This window comes from Castor canadensis, chromosome 8, assembly GCF_047511655.1.
Source record: "Castor canadensis chromosome 8, mCasCan1.hap1v2, whole genome shotgun sequence".
NCBI lineage: Eukaryota > Metazoa > Chordata > Mammalia > Rodentia > Castoridae > Castor > Castor canadensis.
Genome location: NC_133393.1, coordinates 117,621,478 through 117,628,904, shown reverse-complemented (window position 1 = coordinate 117,628,904; position 7,427 = coordinate 117,621,478).

The window sequence follows — 7,427 nt, the reverse complement described above, 5'->3', positions numbered from 1 at the left end:
TATAAATTGATTTGTAATATTATATTATAACCAAGGAGCAAAACCCTACCTTTAGTTATACTCACTACATATATCAGAACAGCAAGTATAGAAGCACACTTCTGTATTTATTATGTTTAAGTGCCCCTTAAAAGAGGATAGAGTAGCATTTGAGAGATGGGAGGAAGAAGCAGAAGGATGTAATTATGCTTTTAATTACATTAAAGAATAGATTAAAATAAATCTAAAGTTGATCAATTACACAAAAACCTCTTAGGCAACCCCAAATATTAGCCTGAAGAAGAGCATTGACTGCCTTTTCCTCTTTCTTCCTTGGGTTCAGAGTAGCTCAGACCTAATTTATGGATTTACTGTTTCTATGCAGTTCTGATTCTTGTGGGAGCAAAACAGACACCAACCCTCTGAGACCTAATCAAGGTGGCATAAAGTTCTTCTCAGCCTGACTAAACTTTAGACAGGTTTACCTATTAGCCCCTGACCTTCTTTTCCATAGAGTACATACTGAACTCTATGGAGTTGAAATTATTAATGTTTACTCTGTTCTTTTGAGATGTGCATCTTCTTTAACCCAAAGATGTCTTTCTCAAGGATGTGGAAAATGTCATCATGAAAGATCAAGCCCCAATCTCCCACTCTCTGTGAGAGTATAGGAGCCTAACTGAAATTAACACCCATTAGCAAACACAGTTGGCCTAATCTCCATGACCCATCTCATGTCTTCCAGTACCTTTCTGCTAACTCACCACAGCATTTAAAAATCCTCCTGGGATATTATTATTATTATATTATATTATTATTATTATTACTATTTTAGTGGCACTGAGTTCTGTAAGAGTCTCGTCTCCTATTATAACAGTACATAAATATTCCTTGCTTGTTTAATTTGCATCCAGTTCAGTTTTTCTTTCACAAGTCACACACTGATGTCCTCAACTCATATATACAGTCACAGCCATGTTTGGGCCACAGTTTTAATGATTAAACTCAAAGGTTATCAAGAACACAAAACTAGAGTATGTGTATGCCTGTGCATCTGTATTGACTGGGTGAGTTAGGGAATGACTTTCTTTTGGTTTCCCTCTCTCATCTGCAAGAGTTACAGTAAGTAACTTCCCTGCACAAACCCACTCCTCCCCAAGGTAGGAAAAGTGATTAAGTTACTTTGGTAACCTTGGGGAAAAAAAAACTGTTTAGCTGTGTACCCAACTCAGCCAGGCAACAACAAACAGAGGGAGCACTATATAACTTTGTTTTATTAATCAATCAATAATGTGTCAAATTCAGGTGATAAGCAGGTAGATTATTTCTGAAGTCCTCAATGCTAAGAGTTTGTAAAGCCAATGATTAAAAAAATGAAGTGCTTTAAAAGTAAATTTATAAATTCATTAAAATATTTAAAGGAATGTAATTAAGTTGCTCAAGGAATTTATTGTTTAAGAGACATTAAGTCATTAACTTGAGCTAAATATTAATATGAGAAATTAATATTATGTGCTATTGAAACTGGATTTTTGTACCCAAGATCCAAATTCCTGGGCTTCCATATCAGGTCCATCCACTAGTCCTTATGTTAGCAGCACAACGCAGTCTGTGATCAGACTTCCAAATTCTTTGTGCACCTTGGGGAGGAATCCGTGGCCGGACACGTGGGTGTAAATAAGTTTATTAAAAGTTAGGGAAGGGAAATACAAAGGGGAGCACAGTGGGGCCCAGGTGGAAACTGCAGGAGGACAGCTTCTCTTCTCCAGGTGCTTTCATCAGTTAATTCCCATCAAAAAATGAGTGTGGAGGGGCATGGGTGGTTCCCAGGCAAGGTGAAAGGTGGTCACTGAGCCAGAGCATAGTCAATCTGAAATGTAATATTAAATCATATATTTTCTATGAGTCCCAAACTTTCCCTAACTCTACCTGCCTCATCTATATACCAAATAAAGAGATATGGTGAAGGGCAGAGAAATGAAATTTATTATATGGCCCAGGACACGCTATAGGAAGAAGCAGAGTAAGACCTCAGCCCATTTTCAGTCATCTTTGTGGAAGAGACACAAACTTTAGCTTTAATAGATAAAGAATTAGAGCAGTGGACAAAAGGTATGCACAGTTAAACAGTCCCAGTCCCACGTGTGGTCTGGTCGGTCATTATCTTAGTCTCTGTTCTGGGAGAGGTTCCTAAGAAGTTGTTATCCAGAGCCATTGTGGCCCAGCAGGTGGTCTATCCTGAGGAGGCTTTATTGTTAGGGGTAGTTTTGATCCCTTTTCAGTTCTATCCTTCCTAGAATACAAGGTGATTGCAAAGTGCTTGCAAAATGAATGGCTTAGAGAAAAGACAAACATAAAATGGAGGTGGTGATGCCAAGCATTCATCCTGCTTTTAGTTAATTGTAGGCTGGAGTAAGGTGTCAGTGCTTTCCAACAAAAGTAGTTTAAGCACCTCTTCCTTTTGACTTTCTAATTTTTTAAAATATTAAGATATTATTTTTTCATATTAATTAAAAATAAGTAAAAGAATAAGTGCAGTTTTTTCAAACAAAATTTATTTAATTTTATAAATTCTAAGATAAAATTTGTAAAAAAAAAATTAGCATTAAAACCTAAGAAAAGTGTTTTCTAATCTGTAAACTTTAATAAATTGTCAAGTTACTGAGAAATATAAACATTTTCACTGCCAGAAGGCTTTATAAAAACTCACATAACTATTAAAATGCTATTTTGCTATATCTAGTCATTCAGGGATTATTTTGAATAGTTTGACTACAGATACAAAATTTACTAAAAGGTTAGTGGAAGGATTTCAACCATGGCTATGAGGAAATCAAGCTAGGAAATATATATGAAGAGAGAGAAATTGTATTATTTTAATAAATATTTAAAGAGCCAAACTCAGACATTGGAATAAGGAAGTAAAAACTGAAAAGCCAGAGCAGCTAGCCCCCTCCCACCTCCCTCTAGAAGTTAAACTACAAGAAAGGGGAGACAAAGTAGCTACCTGTTTCTGCTCTCCTCTTTGAGATGTTAACAAGCTGCAAGGATCCTTGAATGGGTAGAAGAAAAGGCTTGTCTGGCAAAAGAAGTCCTACAACTCACTTACTGTCCCTATGTTTTGGGTAGGTCTAGGTTACATCTCCACATTTTACAATAATAAAAAGCACCCACCTTGGGCACTCAGAAGCATTACCTAATGGTAAGGGTTGCTAGACTAGACTTCTGGTGATGTGGAATCTACCATCCCAGGAGAGTGTAAGACCATAGACACTCAACTACCATTTTAAGTCTTTGGTCCCATTTCCTGCATGGAAATGTTACTGTCTAGGGGTATGGACTCTTTTTCTCTGCAGGATAAAAAATTAAGAGGCAAGAAAAGTGAGAGAGTTTAGTGAAGATTTATTGAGGAAACAGAAAGTGAAAATAAAGCAAGGAATTTCTGCAATGAGAAGGGGACCCAGAAACTGGTAGTTTGCTGATGCATGATGTATTTCCCTTTTTAAAGTCCTCCTTTTCCTCTCCCCTAGGTGGCATGGGATAAACCCTCCATTTCAATTTGCCCAGGCTTCTGTTACCCTCTGTCCACATGGTCTTTTCCTGTTCCTGATTGGATTCCCAACCTGTGAGCACTGTGAGTTCAGGGGTCCCCTCCCAATCCCAGGGCATGTCGGTATAAAGCAGCCCCTGTGTCACTAGCACCACATGGAATCTGCCATCTTTCCGTAATTGTGTATATCCTACTACCTCTCCCTCAGGGAACAGGAGATGTTTCTCTCTTCTTCCCTTCTGCCCCTAAACCTTGTCCATACTTTAACCTATTATACTAAAATAAATCATTGCTAAACCTTCCACCTTGTGAGACTCCTTGCTGTCAGATCCCTTGAAATGTTTTTCATGTCTGTAGATCTCAAGTACTTGTGATTTTTGTGTGGAAACTGGGAAGCTGTGGGAGTGAAATGAGAGATTTGTGTAGGATCAAAATCTTTATTCAAACTTGGGGGGTTTAGGTGTTTAGCCAGAGGGAAGGTCAGAGTTCTGGGTTCTTGTCTCATGAAGCCTGAACTTCACAGACAATGAGAAGGAGTAAAGCAGGTTTCTATTTATTAAGATAGAAAAGCAGCAAAACGTACAGCTCCCAGTGCTGGGAGGGTAACAAGAGAGGGTGCCACAGAAGTGAGGAGTTCTGAGGTTTTTGTCCATTTTCTCCAGAGAGACTCTCTATGCTAATTAGGTGTGCAGAAAGCAGCTTTTTGGTTGGCTGTACCCACAATGTTCTGATTGGTTGTGTCCTAGTCTTTGTACTGGTCCATCTGTTTTTCCTTCTTTCCATTATGTAAGGAAGGAAAGGGAGGTCATAATGGAGGTTTCCAGGGACCCTTTCTATCTCAGGAACCCCTTCATCCATCCTCTGAAAACAAAATTGTCTGTATGTAAGAGGTGCTCAAACAGCTTTTTTGTTGTTGAAAAGCACTAACTCTTTCCTGGGCCCATGAATTAACTAATAGCAGAGGAAAAGCTTGGCATCTGTCCTACATTTTGTATCTGTCTTTGCTCTAAGCCATTCTCTTTGCAGTTACTTTGCAATCACCTTGAATTCCAGGAAAGACATAAAGATGATAACATCTTTGTGCCAAGATACTAAAACTACCCCCAACAGAAAACCTTCCTCAGGATGGACCATCTGCCTGACTCCACATAATAAATCTGAACCTCTTCGAAATCTTTCCCAGAACAAAGACTGAGATAATGACCCTCCAGGTCACAGCTGTGACTGAGCTGTTTAACTATACTTATCTTTTGTCCCCTGCCCCGTTCTTTTGTCTACTTGAACCTGTAGCTCATGTCTGTACACCAAAGATGGCTAAGAATGAGCTGAGTACTTCCTCTGCCTCTTCCCACAATGTGTCTTGAGCCTTGTAATAAACCTCCTTTCTCTGCCATGCCATACCTCTTCATTTGGTGTTCAGGGGCAGGTGGCTAGACCTGGCATATGGAATCTCAGGAGTTCGGGCCTTAGATCCACAACTCCAGCTTCCTTGTATCATTTCCAAAAGGAAATCAATGATACAAAGAATTTACTCCTTCAAAAGAAATCTTCTGTATCTTATTTTACTTTTTTTGGTGGTACTGGGGTTTAAACTAAGGGCCTTTTACTTGCTAGGCAGGCAAACTACCACTTGTGCCTTCTTTCTTTATTTTAAATATCAAGAAAAATGTAATTTTTCTAATTTTAATTGATGTTTATTTTAGCAGCATGTGAGATTTCAACAGATACTTCATGACCCAATGACCTAATTCTGCAAAGGTAGAAGTTTAGGTTTTAATGTTTTAAGGGATATGAGAGACTTTTGTACAAAAATAAGCACAATACAATTATTCACACCCAGAACATTAACGCCTCACTTTACTTTTTTAAGTTATTATAGAGGTGGAAGGTGCTGTGCTTAGTGCATTATATAATCAACCATGAGTCTTCCTATGGAAGTTTTGAGCGTACTGATACTCACAATAATAAAACTAAATAATATTATTTTTAAATAAGTGAAATGAGAGACACAATATCTAAAATACAGGAAGATCTCCTTTCTCCCTGGGTCCCTGAAGGATCAAGTGTATTTGCTTTAATTCATGGAATAGCTAAGCACTTGACAGTGGATGTGTTGAAATGTGTTATACATAACTAAATGTTCATTGTCAGATATGTGACTTCTTCAGCCATAAATTTGTTTGGAAAACACATTATGCTTCAAGAAGATCTCATTTGTTCTGTGAGCTTTAGGAAATAATTTAGTAAGAAAATGGTCACCTTCTGTGTTCAGATATTTGAAGGCAGAACCTGTTTTCTCTTTGAATAAACATATCACAGAGAAATTATTGCCACTTAAATGGATGCCATCAAAGAGAAGTCAATAGCACATAATATAGGACAAAATATGTGGGAATGTGGGGAGGTGAGACAGAGAGGAAGGAGATGACATTTGCAAATGGATTTGACCAAGCAAGGGAGAAAAGGAGTAAGTAAGAGCACTTAAGTTCAGTTACTTTTGGTTGTTCTTAATAATAACAGGAGTCACCAAGGCCACTCTGACATAGGGAAAAGAACACCGAAGAAAACGTCCCAAGGCCAAGCTGTTTTGCCCAAAAAGGATTTCTCTAGCTCTATGTGCTGTTAAAAAGAATTACATGTGCATTGATGAGAGAGGAATTCAGACATTTTTAGTTTTCATCCAATTCAAACAAAAACCAGGACATAATCAACATAACAAAAGATGTGCCAATTATTTAATATAATTCTACTGCAATCATCAAAAGGCTTTCTCTCTTTAGAAGCCAATTCTCCACACGAAGTTAGGTGTCTCACAGAGCTAATGAAATGCATTGTTAAAGAAGCACTTATATTCACATGCATTAGCAAAAGTAGTGGCATGGCCATCTACTGGGTGTGTTGTGAAGTGCAAGGAGGAGTTCCCCATTTTAAGATACTGTTCTCATGGGCTTGCTACAGTGAAAATACTCCCTCCAGCAGGGCCACTCAGGTTTAGGCATTCTTTTGTTTGAAGGCCCAGGTTAAAGCCTGTTAGCAAAAAGGAAAACTAGGCTTCTTTTCTAGGCATGGCCCTCTTTTGTAATGATTAATTACATTATATATGGCAATGAAACCAGAGTTTTGGACCCAAGATCCAAACTCCTGAGATCCCATATGCCAGATCCAGCCACCCACTCACAAATCCTAAATAAAGAGGCATGATGAAGGCAGAGCAGATTTATTACACTACTCAGGACATGCCATGGGAAGAGGGAGAGTAAGCACTCAACTCATCTTCAGTCATCTTCGGGGGTACAGAAATGAATTATAGGTTTAAATAAGCAAAAGGACGAGGGGCAGGGGACAAAGGTATGAATAGCTAAACAGTTCAGTCACAGGTGTGAAGTGGTTGGTCATTATCTCAGTCCTTGTTCTGGGCGAGCATCTGAAGTTGTTATCTGGAGCAACGCAGGTGGTCCATCCAAAGGAAAGTCTACTGTTGGGTGTAGTTTCTATCCCTTGTCATGAAGATATTATCTGCCTTTCCTGAAATCCAAGGTGATTGCAAAGTGACTGTAAAGAGAATGACTTAGAGCAGAGACAGATACAAAATGCAGAACAGATGTCATGCTTTTCTCTCACTATTAGTTAATTCATGGGCCCAAGAAGGAGCCAATGCTTTTCAGCAAAAGCTTTGAGTGCCTTTTAGACCAACTCTGGTGTATTTCTTCATAAAGTACTCCATTTCATATGAGTTGGCCTTAGAAACATATGTATAGAATTTTTATGTATGAATTATATATAGATTAGCACTGTATTTGCGTTTAAAACCACTGTGTAAGAACAGACAATTATGAATATAAATAATATTATGTAATTAATAGTCAAATTAACAATGAAAACTGAATGTGAAGAGAAT